The 13,776-nt window shown below is 44.8% G+C and overlaps 1 protein-coding gene across 1 annotated transcript in view; it reads right to left on the bottom strand.

The window, feature by feature from the left end:
- WIPF1 (WAS/WASL interacting protein family member 1) overlaps nucleotides 1-12,041 on the bottom strand; it is a 59,153-nt gene extending 47,112 nt beyond the window's left edge. Inside the window, exon 1 of the mRNA XM_053359087.1 lies at nucleotides 11,680-12,041. The gene's annotated coding sequence lies outside the window, so the exon portion shown is untranslated. The remainder of the gene's footprint in view (nucleotides 1-11,679) is intronic.
- Nucleotides 12,042-13,776: the final 1,735 nt, after the last annotated feature.

The following is a 13,776-nucleotide window of genomic DNA, read 5'->3' as shown; positions in this document are numbered from 1 at the left end:
AGAGGAATGAGTTCCTGAAACTGGGCCAAGATTACAGGAAAGGCTGCCAGATGGCTGCCTCCTATTATATCAAATGAAGTAGCATTAGGACATTTGAAATCTGCGGCAGGACATTGTGTGGAATATTGTAGCTCTCTGCTCCCCAGCCAGTAAATATCCAAGTATTTGGATTTGAAAATAAGCAGCGGAGTTAACACAGGACACTGAACCATCTGGTTATGTTTGGGCAGTGGAAATTCTTGTGCATGAATTATTATTCTAAGCTGCCTCAAGACCTGTTTTCCAGAGCGTTTGGAATAAGCCTGCAGTACCACTCAGACACGCAAATTAATAAAGTGTAATGCTCATATTTCTCACACTGTCTTCTCAGAAGGCTTCAGAGCACATATCTAAAACACCATCACCCCTCCCCCCCCAACAGTGATAACTCTGTGAACTGTAGCAGGCATTTTAAGATGGTTTTCTGTTTCTATGCTATTACCGATAGAACTAGGTTGCTCTGCAACTCTTCCAGACGTGGGAACGGACCTTGCCTCACAAGTTAGGCAGGAGCCTAATGCGAAACTCACGATTAAAGCCTTGCTGTATTTAATGCAGGGAGATTGGCAATTAGCAACGAGTTTAGCAAACACGCTGTCTCGATAACTGCTTTCTGGCTCTGGAATTCTCTGCCTTTGAAGGTGTGCCAAAAGTAGAGGCTGATCCACCTCCCAGAGGAAATGCAAGGTCTTTTTAATTCAATAAGCATGGGCTTGCTTTAATGGCACATGTATGCAAGAGTATCTTAGATCCTTCCAAAATCCCATTGATTGTGGATAATAAACTTGCTGTTAGCCCTGACCTTTCAAGAACAGAGGCAAGACCATAAATGCAAACTATACGCTTCTAAGAAAAGCAAACCCTCCTCTTCACTTGGTGTCAGGTCATAGAGATGCTTTTAACAGACTGACACAAAAAGGTTCTGGGAATCTGCACTGATTCTATTTAGAGACCAGCTGTTGTTGCACAAGTGCTCATGTGACTCTGCCCAATAATAAGTGAGGCTTGACGCTGCCAGCATTGTACACAGGAGGAAGGCAATTGTTGAGGGACTCTTACTGCCTTTGCACCCCTCTTATGGTACAGTCAAACCTCGGTTGTCGAACGCAAACCATTCTGGAAGACTGTTCAACTTCCAAAATATTTGAAGACCGAAAACTGAAGCCTCAATAAAATAGGGAAACTCAAAACGGGAGCCACGTAACACGTTTGACTGCTCAAAAACCGGAGCAGTTACTTCCGGGTTTTCGGCGTTCAGTAGCCAAAAAGTTCAAAAACGGAGCCATTTGAGAACTGAAGTTTGACTGTACCCCTAATCTGCACAATAGCACATGCTATCTCCAGTGAACAGAATCCTAAACCTAGGAGTCTGCCTTTGTTAAGAAAGGAGGGTGTTTGTCCGTGGAAAGCAAGTTCAGACCCTAGTCCAAGACAACCAGGCCATTGCCCAGCTAATAAATCATGTTGTACACTGACCAAAGAACATTTCAAATAAAAATCAACATGTCTGGAACCACAGGAGCAGCAAAAGACAAAAACAAGAACCTCAAAAACTCAAAGCATATGCCTAAATTTTAATCACAGGAGAGGAACTTGTCGGGTTAGTGAGAACTTCCCATTTTAGAAGCCACATAACTGCAGCTCAGAGTTTGCAGTTTTCTTTCCTCATGAGAGTTAAAAGGAAAGATCAGCTGAATTTAGAGATGATGGAAGCTAAAAAAGAAAAAGTATGGCTGAAGCACTAGCCAGCTTCTTCAAAAGCTACAAGGAGGAAAAACAGAAGGTTGCTCAGATTTTCTTAGGTCTCCTGGTTCGCTAATTTGTGGGGACAGCTATGCTTTTCCTCCCACAGTGACTAAGTATGGTGCAATTGAGGAGCAGAGGGGATTTCCACAGACAAATCAACTTTGCATAAAACTATCGGCAAGCCACGTTTTGTAACCAGCTGTTTTCATTCTCCTTTATGTTTAACTGACATGAGTTGTTTAAACTGTTACCCCCCCTCCCGTTTATACCCTGATTGAGAACAGAACGGCAACTCTGAGGTTTTAAAACTGAAGCAAATCAGAAAGAAAGTTGAGAGCAAGTCTGAGCCATTTTTAAAACAACCAGAACTAAATTTAGAAAACAGTGCTCTCATTTTATGAGTAAATTTTACTTTGGAACTGCACTTCCCCCAAAATCAGCTAGGGGTGTGAATGACAGGAGATCCCCAAAAACAGCACACAGTGGGAGGAGAGGGGAGATCATTCTGTCAGGCAAGCAGAAAATGCTTGCAAGTGAGGAATGATTGTAATTGCGTGGCATTTACGTGGCATAGTAAATTGGGTTATTTTAACATCAAAGCTAGCTACGATATGTGGGCATTATCTGGAAACATTTAGATCTATTTTTTTAAAAGCAAATTCGCATGGACCCTTGATAGACTGATAAAGGGTGAATTCAGAAGTAATGTCAAGCCACAGTTTGGTGTTACAGGAGCCTCAGAACCACACATGCCCTCCCTCTTTAAAGCATAAGGCAAGTCAGAGTTTCTTGTGTATCAGAGCACTGGTGCCCTCTGCCTGATGGTTCCTACTTTGCTCTTCCCGTGGTGCAAAATGGAAGACTTGGCTTTGCACTACGTCCAAATCAGGGATCTGTTGCTCCCTAACAAGCCATGATTGCTGGTCAACAACAATCATGGCTTGTTAAGTTGCCTGAATTGCTGGCGCTGGAAGCCAACAAGCCATGATCCCTGGTTTGGACAGAACACAAAGCCAAGTTTCTCCCTTCAGCCTGCCTGGTTTGTTTATGCTGCTTACAACAAGGAGGGAGCAATTGGAAAGTAAGCACAGATATGCTGCTGCTCCTTCTTGTCAACCGCAATGAGACAGAAAATCTGGCTGACTGGTGTGTGAGAACGCAGTCACTATAACCATGGCCTGTTGATAAGGTTTTACCATTTTGAGGGCAAATGCAAACCGTGGTTGCCAGTTCAGATGCAACAGAAACCTACAGAAGGGAAGGATTTAGAGCCAATGAGAGGAAGAAGACCCTTAGACTCCTGCATGCAACACAAAATCATGGTTTACTGTTACATCTGAACTGGGCTTTGGGATACTGGAAAAGCACAATACTCCTAGTAGGAGAATTATGGGAGTTGAAGTCCCAAAAACCATGGGGAACACTATGATGGCTACCCTTGCTGCAGGCAATACTAGGTCAATAACAACTGGGGAATCTCTCGATCAACCTCATGGGTGTTTTAAAACCAGGAAACATGAGCAAATGCGACCAACAGCTTTCAAAGTGTGTATTGCATATTTTTATCTCCAAGATGTAGACTGGATTAGTGCCCTTGTGCAATTCCATATCATTGGTGTGACTTCAAGGGGAATATTTGGGGTAAGCTGCTCTTCCCCCCCTTTTTTGCAATACACATGTAGTCTGGCATGATATCCAGGCTCATCTTCCATGCCAAGTTAACCAGACAATTGGGCCTTATGCAATGCACACAGCTGTCAGTGAGCATCATTCGCGCATACAACCCTCCCTACAGTCTATCACTACAATGTGTTTTCTGATGCTTGCAGCAGTTGTGGCTTTCATTGTTCCATCCGATCTCTAGGATTTAAAGGATTGTGCTGTTTCCTGCTCACAGCAACTGTTTTATGCTGTTCTCTTAGGCCTCATTATCTTAATAGTGTCCATAGGGTTGTGTGTGTGTGTGTGTGTGTGTGTGTGTGTGTGTTTTAACCTGTCTTAACTGCATTATATTTTTGTAAGCCACCCTGGAAACTTGGCTGAAGGGGCAGGGTAAAAAATATACAAAATAAATTACAACAACTTCCGTCTGCTTTCTGATTTTAACTCTTCATATCAGCTTGTATAAAAATAAAAGTAACCTTCATCGTAGTAGGATAAGGATAAAATGATGTCAGGTTTGAGAACCTTGGGTCCTTCTTATGAAATACAAGTAGATTCTACAGCTGCTAGAAATTAGCAGATGATTTTACCTAACTGAGTGCCAAGTTAGCTGTCTAATAAATCCTTTTTAAAAAATTGAAACTGCATTTCAGAATCCAAAAAAAAGCAACTATATTTAAAAAAGGGCAACACTAAACTGCACCACAAGGTCAGTTTTCTGCTATCCTAGCACCGCTTTTCCTACATGGAAGATATTCACAACATTTCCTGGAATGGTATGGACCATGCTAGTCCTACTCAAAGTAGAGCTACTGAAGTTAACACACATAACTAACTTAGGTTCATTAATTTCAGTGGGTATACTCTGAGTAGGACTTTCTTAGCTGAATACAACCCTGAATCTGGAATTTGAACCCCAGGACCGGTCCTATCCTTATGCAGTGAGGCAACAGAAAGATCTCAGGTAGAAGATGGAGATCCCTTATACTGAAATCAAATGCACCTTCTAGAATTAGGAAATACTTGCTACAGAAACTGCCAAATACAAAACACACACATTAAAATGGGCAGTTTTATCCAGTGTAAGAGATACAACCTGATTACAATGTCCATCTCTATATCAGCGTAGACACCATGATGTTCTCCAAAGGCCAGTTCTAGAGGTTTCTTCAAAGGTGAAATCCAGTGATGTGCATCTCCAGTGAAATGCTCTCCTGCTCTTCCTGCAGCCCCCTCCCAAATCTGGGATACACTCAGAGCATATTTGGGGAGGCACAGGGGACTGCAGGTGGGGAGGAGGAGGAGGGAAGGAAGATCTGCTTGCACAACACTGGATGTCACCCTTAGTCTCCACTTCTTACCCAACATAGGTGAAGCCATTTTCCCCCTCACTTCAATTAAAGCATTTTCCATAGACGCCCCCAGAAGGGTGACCATACCCGAAGCAGAGTCATCATGATTCTTAACACCCACACCCCACACACCACCGCCCAAGCAAGAGCCAACACACTTTAAAAACGTCTTACCAGACACCAGCTCCTTCCTTCATCAATGCCCCCTTATGGTGACATCAAAGGAGATTGCTTCACTCCACTGCAAGGCAGAGCAGGAATCCAGAGAGGTCCCATGAAGCCCATGAGAGGCAATTTCTGAAAAACTTCTGTGTGGTTTCCTCTAAGGGAACTATAGCTCATTAGCTTCCTTATAAGCATCAAAAGTTCCTTACTAAGGCAGCTTCCTGTTTGCAATCCTGTTTGCTTTTAATGCATCTCTGCAGCGGCTAAAGTTCTAAAACTTTTACAGAGGTTTCCATTATTTAATTATCCAACCCATAGCACAAGGCCGCTGTGATCCAAACACTTATTTCATTGTTTAATTTCCTGGAAGAAGCATCCTGACATAAAGCTGTTAGCACTATTCTCCCAGTTCCATTCAGAAACCAAACAATATCTTGTTGATTCCTTGCCGCACAGTCGGTAAACCCCTTGTGCCACATCCAGCATAATGCATACCAATGTTGCAGCCATACATAAGAGGCCGGCTTCATGAGCGCCAGCATCAGAAACACAGCCTGCTGTCCTTCTTTAGTAGCATTCCATGCCAATAACTCCAAGGGCCTGGGCAGATGTCATGCTAACCATCTTCTAAGTGGTGATAAAGGGACCAGAAGCAGGTTGCATGCTCGCCATCGACCTGAACCATGGTGGAGAATTACCACATTTTTTGCTCTATAAGACTCACTTTTTCCCTCCTAAAAAGTAAGGGGAAATGTGTGTGCGTCTTATGGAGCGATTGCAGGCTGCGCAGCTATCCCAGAAACCAGAAGATCAAGAGGGATTGCTGCTTTCACTGCGCAGCAATCCCTCTTTGTGTTCTGGCTTCTGAGATTCAGAATTTATTTTTTCTTGTTTTCCTCCTCCAAAAACTAGGAGTGTCTTGTCGTCTGGGGCGTCTTATAGAGCAAAAAATACGGTACATCAGTTATCTGCGTTAATGCCAACATATCTAATGCGAACCAGGATTCCCTATGAAGGAACAGAGAAGAAGTAGCTTCAAGAACTAGCTTGCCTCCCTTCAGACAGTCACTACTTTTGGGTGGGATTCAGTCACATACTGCCAAATTCAGGTTGCACACTTAAAGCTGCTTTGGAGCTCTTGTGCAACAAACCCACTGTCCCTCACCATTTTTCGCAGTAAGGAAAATGATGGGGAATTGCACTGGGAAGAGTAGGATAAGCTTTGCATGTAGGATAACCTTTGAAGGAACCACTGGAACCTGCCATGATCATTATTCATGTAGATCAAGGTACCCAGTGTGGTACCCTCAGCAAACCTACGCCAACATATCTAACTTCCCGGCAAACAAATAGCTCAGTAAATAGCCAATGCTCCAAATTTTGTATGAACAAATCGGGATGAATGCTTCAATCCACAGGTTGCCTGGAATCAGATTTGGTTTCAAGTCCTAGGTAAGAGGGTCTCCTGTTTAGCATAAAGTGGGATTAACCTATTTGCTAATGCAATGCTTAAGGCTGGTAGAAGGGAAGTTAATGGGAATTTGTATACATGACTGAATTCCATCTATCCTCCCAAGTTCTATTAGGAGTTCTACCCAGACTTTAATGCTTTAACTATTGTCTTTGAACGTTCATAGTCTGTGGGACACCATAGAGGGCACAAATCATCACTCTACCATTGTACCCGATTGATAATGGCAGCACATACATTCCCTAAATAAAAACAACAAACAACCGCAACATTTATTTAAGCCCCCAATTAAGACATTTATTTAAGCCCCCAAGCAACCTACAGGAAAACAGTTCAGTGCAACATTGCAAGACTCTTCTGTCCTTGCGAGAAAAGAAAAGAAGAACCACAAAATCTTATTGCGCCATTTCTGTGTGACAGTTATGTGTTACATAAAAACCTTTAGCAATTTAATTCTTCATATTTTACTCAGCACTCCAGCAAGAACCATTCCAACATTCATGGAGAAAATTTACGAAAGGCGAAATTAAAGAGAGAGGAAATATTAAAGCCTGAGAAAGTAAATATTTCCATTTAAAATGCTTATTTTTGCATGCATGGATAAGTCCCATTAGTTTCAGCTGGAGAGGTGACACACTCTGCCATCAGTGTCAATAGAACTTTGGGTTGATCAGACATCTAGCATCTCACTGTGTCACACGACAAATTTAAATCATGAGCAAGATGTAGTCATCTCACAGTTATAAACAATTAGGCAGAAGAATTTTATTGTGCCCTAAAGGGCTAGTCAGTGCTGTCATTATGCTCTTAATTGGAAATACCCAATTTACTTCCTACTTCCTTGAAAATGAAAACGAAACCCAGATAAGCATTATCAAGAAACTAGAAAAGAGAATATGAAGATAATGAAAAGTGAAATCACTCCACCTTGCCCTGGAGCACCTTGTCACAAACACTGTTGTTGTTGTTTTTGTGTGTATGCTGTGCCTGATATATATATTTGCAGTTTTCACTTTGCAAACATAGGCTGATTATCCAGATTTAGTCATACTCGGAGTAAGCCCATTGATTTCAAGAGGCTTACTCCAAGTATGAGTAAAATTGGGTACTGCTAACAAATGGCTCCTCTCCCCCAATACTTTCATGTTCTTTAATCATGGGTTCCTTTTGGGAAATGCCTGGGGGAAGGGAAATGATAATTGATTCCAGAGAAGTTTTATCACCATCTCAAAACCAATGAGATTCAATCGAACAATAAGAAATGACTAGCAAAATGACTGCTGTTCCTTACAATTCCCCAGCAATAGCATTCCTCACAGCTGCTACAACAGAAGAACCAACATAAGACTGGCAGGGGAATGGGGTGGAAAGAGCAACATATGGATTTGTAAAATAAGTTAGGGTTGCCATACATCCAGAATTTCCCGGATATAGCCAGGATTCGGCTGCCGGAAACAGTGTCTGGGTGGAAATTGCTAAAAACATACAGGAAAATCCGGCCGTATGGCAACACATGTCGTCGGTGTCGTTTTGGGTGATGTTCCTTAAAAATAGCTCAAAACTTTGTTTTGCCAAAAGAAAGTTCGACATCTCTTGTGTCCAGATTTTCAGTTTTTGAAACATGGCAACCCTAAATAAGTGAATGTATGCAGGGAATGTACATCACACACCTGCACAGTGTAAATGCCTACATTTGCTTCCAATGCAATTCAGGCTTCTTATTTAACCTTCGGAAGAGGCACCGATAGATATGCACGCTGTAAAATGTGCCTCAAAGAAACAATAAAGCCTTTAACTAAGATCCTGCCATGCTTCATATTATCTGCTGCAACTCTTTTGACTGTACAATTCACATTTTGCATGAAGGTAACTGCCAAAAAGCATGTAAGTTGACAAGCAACAAGGAACAGTACTTGCAGTTTCTGCCATCGGATATTTTTAATCTTAGGATAAGTTGCTCAGAGTGGCAAACAAACTGTACAACTTTGAACTCAAGAGTTAAAATGACGTCAGAGGTCATCTTGTCCACGCTGCTGCTGATACAGGAAACTCACTACTATTGCATCATTATTAGATATGGGCTTGTTTGTTTTTAACTGAACTTTTTTAGTATAATAAAATGGGTTCTTAAATGTTTTCAACATATATTCTCAAAGCAGAATTCTCAGCAGTCCCATCCAACGTGGCCAATGCTCAGGGATGATGGGAATTGTAAGTTCAGCCAGAGATACAGGTTCCTCAGACCTGTTTAGGAAGAGTAACAAAAGAGAATTCTGTGCCATTTCCCTGCAGCTGAAAAGCAACCCCTCCTTGAGAGAAAAGGAACGGGTAACAAACAATACGCTCCCATAAACATGAGAGTTTGCAAATAATGAAAAATCAAGTAATTTACCCCTCAGCAACTCAATAAAGATGTAACTTAGGGTCCTGACTTTTTTTTTTTAATCCTCATCCCTGGGTCCCCCTCATTCAGCTCCGGCCCAAGACATTTCACCGCTTGAGGCAAAACAAAAAATGGTGCCCCTCACTGCTTTCCCCTCAGCTGCTTGAGGTGACTGGAGAAGGCCTGGGAAATATCCAAGGCAGTGAGGGAGAAAAGAGGCCAGGGAGGAGCAGGAGGCAGCTAGTTTCTTGAGGGCCTGGATCTGTTCCCCCTCCCAGCAGTACTCAGCCTGCTGCCTGAGGCGACTGCCTCACCACGGTTAATGGCTGGGCCGGGCCAGGCCTGCCCTCAGTCCCTATACCTCTACTCTGTCCTTTCAATATTTATTCACACCACCTCTCTTCCAAGGGGAGAGTTAGACCAGATGTTGGACTACAAATCCCATCATCCTTAACCTTCAGCCATGCTGGCTGGGGCTGATGGGAGTTGGAGGACAACATCGTCTTGAGGGCGCCATGTTAGCTGCCCCTCCCCAGGTTATGGCCAACCATAGCTGTACACACTTAGCACTGAAGTGAAGTAAATTCACAGTCTGAACAGTCTTACGGTTTGCCATCCAAAGGGGTGGGGGAATGCAGGTTACTTCAGAATATGGCCAATTCAGGCCCTGTTGCTGCGTCTGAGGAGATTCCTGCTCATTCTGCTGAGTGAGGCCCAAATCACCACGCAACCACCACTCCAAACAGTCACTAAAACCAGCAGCCGCAAAAAGGAAGAGGGTGGAATCCAGACGGCAACTGGGAAACAGAGCAAGGGGAAGTTGCAACACGACTTGCGAATAACCGAGGATCTCTTCTCGATTAATTACATCGTATTTCCCTCTCCCTTTCGCCCGATTTATTCTTCTCAAACTCTTGTCATTTCAATCTGACTCCGTTTCCACCGTACAGAGAACACAATTCTTCAGCGTTCCTGTGCTACATCGTTTTAGACATAATGCTCCTTGTCTTGAGAGCTAACGGTAACCCTTTGCACACTATTCCAGAAGCAGGACCCTGCTCATCTCTTGAGCATTTGTAAGGATGCAGGAACCGCAACAGTCAGCTGAAGGCTTGCGACCCATTTCATTTGAGAATACTTCCCGATCCGTTTTCAAAAGCGGGTGGAGTGGGAACAGCAAAAGCAACTGGGGATCTTGTCACATAAATCACACAAAATACAGAAAACAGAGTATTTGTACGCATGCCAGGGAAGAGGAGGGAAATGTTGAACTTTATACATAAAGGAAATTGAAAGCCGTTCAATAGCCATTTGGCTCCGAAGCAGTTGCTAACATTAGCTCATGATAGGCACAGGAAGGAGGTAATAGCCAGCATCACATACTTGAGCAGAGCACTGTGGGAATTTTATAAGCGCCTCTTCTCTTCCGTCTTTCTTTAAAAAAAACACACACCAACCCCCCCCACCAAAATTCAAGAGATTCAAATGACTTGTACCAAACAGAGAAAATCCAATCAAATCAAGCATGAGGAAGTTGAAACCGAGACAGTGATGCTCTTTTATAGCAAGCTGGCAAAGTTGCTTGCAGAAGCCATTTCCAAGTGGTTTGCAGCTCACTCTAAGGCACAGCTGAGGAGATATGGAAGTCTGATTTGATTCACGCCTGCTTAGAATCATAGAACTGTAGACTAGCAAGGGATCCCAAGGGTCATCTAATCCAGCCCCCTGAAAGGCAGGAATCCTGCCCACAGCCATCCCTGGAAGTGCTAGCTGGGGGAGGGGCATTCTCTCTCACACACCCTCTCTCTCACACACATTAAAACATCACTTGATATGACACTTATCAAATGTGAATGCAGAAATCAGCTGCAGTTAACACACTATCAAAACCCTTTCCCAAAACAGAGCCGGGGTGGAGGGGCTAGCCAGGTGGGTTTTTTTTTTTGCCCCAAGTGAAGTCTCCAGAGGGGTGCAACTGAGGCGCGCAACATAGGCAAATGTGCATGTGTGTGTGTGCGCGCGCTAAACTGGGTCTTTGCCCCAGGGGAAATAAAGCCTAGTTTCATCCCTGTCCAGACACCCACAGCTGCCTTAGGTGAAAACAGGGACTCTCAAGCAGACACACAAAGCAGAGACATCAATGGAACATCAGCATGAGGCTCTGGATCGTTCACAGTCGTGGGTTCGAATCCCACGTTGGGAAACTAAGATTCCAGCACTGCAGAGGGTTGGACTAGATGAACCTCGTGGGTCCCTTCCCATTCTATGGCTAGAAGGGATTTGATTCCATTTCTTTTTTTAAAAAAAAAAAGAGGCAAGGGTTAACGCGGGTTCTGGAACTGGGTCTACTTTATGAGCCACATCTGCTTACCGACGCCCCTCCTCCGCTCCCGGCGCCCGGGGGACGTTTCTAACTTAGGCAGGGGCTGCGGAGCGAGCGGCGGCCTGTGGGTCGCCCCGCCGGAGACTTTCGCCCCTCTTTTACACCCCGCTTGCCAAAAAGCAAACAAACCACAAACCCTGCTCTGCTAAGCGGCGGCTCCTTGGCCAGATGAGCTCTGCAGCAACCCCGGCTCGCCTGGAGCAACAGGGGCGAGGACCGGGAGGTCGGCCCGGGATCTGCAGCAGAAATTTGGGGAGGGGGGTGGCAGAGGGAGAACCCCAGACTGGAGGCACCTCTCCCTTCTGCTGGTTTAGTTTTTGTTCTTGGGGTGGGGAGATGGGAGGAGCCGCCTCCCCAGCAAAAGTAACTGACCGATGCTCACATCCACACAAGTCAACACCCCTCCAAAAAACAATCATAATCATCACCGCTATTGTTAATTGTTTTTTTTTTAAAGAAAAGTGTGAAGGATACCAACCTAAACTTCTACTCGCGCTCTCCTCTCCCCCGGAGCCATTCAGAGGTTGCCAATTGCCCAGAGCCCCTCCAAGAGAGAGAGAGGGGGGCGGAAAAAAGCCCCTCCCCTGATCCAGATGTTTATGGAAAGGCAGCGGCGCGAGCGGAGGGGGAGGCGAAGAGGAGGAGGAAGAGGAAGAAGAAGGCGGCGAGACAGATCCAGAGAGCAGCCCCGCCGCCCAGAAGCCGCTCCCCCCTCCGAGATCCGTCCTCCTCCTCCTCCCCGGGTAGAGCAGATCTGGGGTCAACCCAGGAAAAGAGAAACGGGGGCGGGGCAAGGGGGGGGAAAGGATCTGCTCCCCCCCTTGCGGAGATCTGAGATCCTGTGCAAACTGCGGATTCTTACATCCGCGGGTGGTGGCTGGGTGAACTTAAGGCTATTTTTAGAGCCCTCCAGCAGGATCTCGTGTGGGTTTTTTTGTACGCAAAGCAGGAGGAGGGGAAAAAGAAGGGGTCCTTCTGGGCTTGTCCTGTATTAGAGGACCACCACCCCATGCACTCCCTAGACACGCACACCGCCTCTTCTCAATTGCATTATGAATTGTTTACTTTTACGCATGGGTTCAACTCCCTGCAATGGTTCCCCCCCACCAGTGAGCATGCGCGCGACCTGCAGGCATGCCCAGTATCCACTAGAAGCGCCCCCTGCCCGAAGCTGCTGCCCTTAGCCTGCCCTTTACACGCAGCGCCGAGACAGGCAGATCTCTCTCAGTCCGGATAGTGGAGGTGCAAAGGGCAGGGCAGGCCTGAAGGACAAAAAAAAAGGCAGCGGCAAAATGTGCTGTCTTGCTGATCTAGAATGCAAAGAGGATTTATCAAGGGGTAGTTGGGAAACAAGTCCCGCCCGGTGCTGTTAGGCGTGACAACCAATTATTTTTATTTTCCGAATGTGATTTAAACGGGCGATAGTTGTCGCTGCCTGCGCGCTGCTGGGCAAGAGACTAGTTAAAACAAGATGAACATGGAATTACGTCTTCAGCAAACGCCCTCTGATCAAATCTGCCAAGACGTTCAGATGCATTTAATGTCATAAAATCATTATTTTATTTATTGAATTTATATACCGCCCTATACCCCGGGGGTCTCAGGGTGGTTCACAGAATAAAATCAAGATATATAAAAAAACAGGATTCAGGGCCGTCTTTACCTGGGGGTGCAATGCGGCAAATTCTGGGGGGCGCCAAATGTATACCTACTGTCCCTCTCGATTGGTGGCAGTGAAAAGCAATGGAGCGAAAGTCCCTGCCCCCCTCTTCCATCACTCTGTTACTCTGTAGCATCAAATATTTTCATTAATTTATTTTATTTCTATACTGCCCTATACCCGAAGTTCTCATTTTATTTTATTTCTATACCGCCCCCCCCCAAAGTTCAACAACTCTGGCTTCCCCCCTCCCCAAAAAAACTCAGTAAAAGTTAACTTGTGGGCAGCTAAACTAAATTTGGGGGCCCTGGGCGGATTTTTGCACCCCAGCAGCGCATATGCTAAAGACGGCCCGGATAGGATTCAAATTCTTTCTCAGCTATTTCATCCTAACAAAATGCACATTTGTTTGTCGCTTTATATCAGATCTATCCAAATAGATAACTTCTATCAATAGTGCTGCGTTATTTTCCTTGGGCAGAGACCTGGTGACTAGAACAGCTGCATAGCCTGCAGGAATTTAACTGGCATGGAGATGATGCAATACTAGGAAGTATCACCTGTGGGAGTGTTGAGTTCTCCCCAACCAAACCACCTCGCAGCTGCTAAACGCTCAGGATCTCTGCCAGGGGGGAAAATAAAGGGTGGCAGTGGTTTCGGACCAGCTGTTCTCTGAATCTGACAAAGGGGCTGGTCATTTCTAGGGAAAGTTTGTTCTCATTATTTCTGGTCAAGTCTTTCAGCTAGAGTTCCTCCCCCACCCAACGTATCACACCCTTGTGGTCCACATTAGCTAATCTGGAAAAATTCTTGCCCGTACTTGTGTGGACATGTTGCCCAGGATATGAATATAAATAAATTCATACCCTAGGCAAAATGTCCACTCCAGGCGGCTTTGTTGTTGTTTAGTCGTTT

This window comes from Podarcis raffonei, chromosome 1 (genome assembly GCF_027172205.1).
Source record: "Podarcis raffonei isolate rPodRaf1 chromosome 1, rPodRaf1.pri, whole genome shotgun sequence".
In the NCBI taxonomy this organism is placed as follows: domain Eukaryota; kingdom Metazoa; phylum Chordata; class Lepidosauria; order Squamata; family Lacertidae; genus Podarcis; species Podarcis raffonei.
This window is presented reverse-complemented; position numbering and strand designations above follow the sequence as displayed.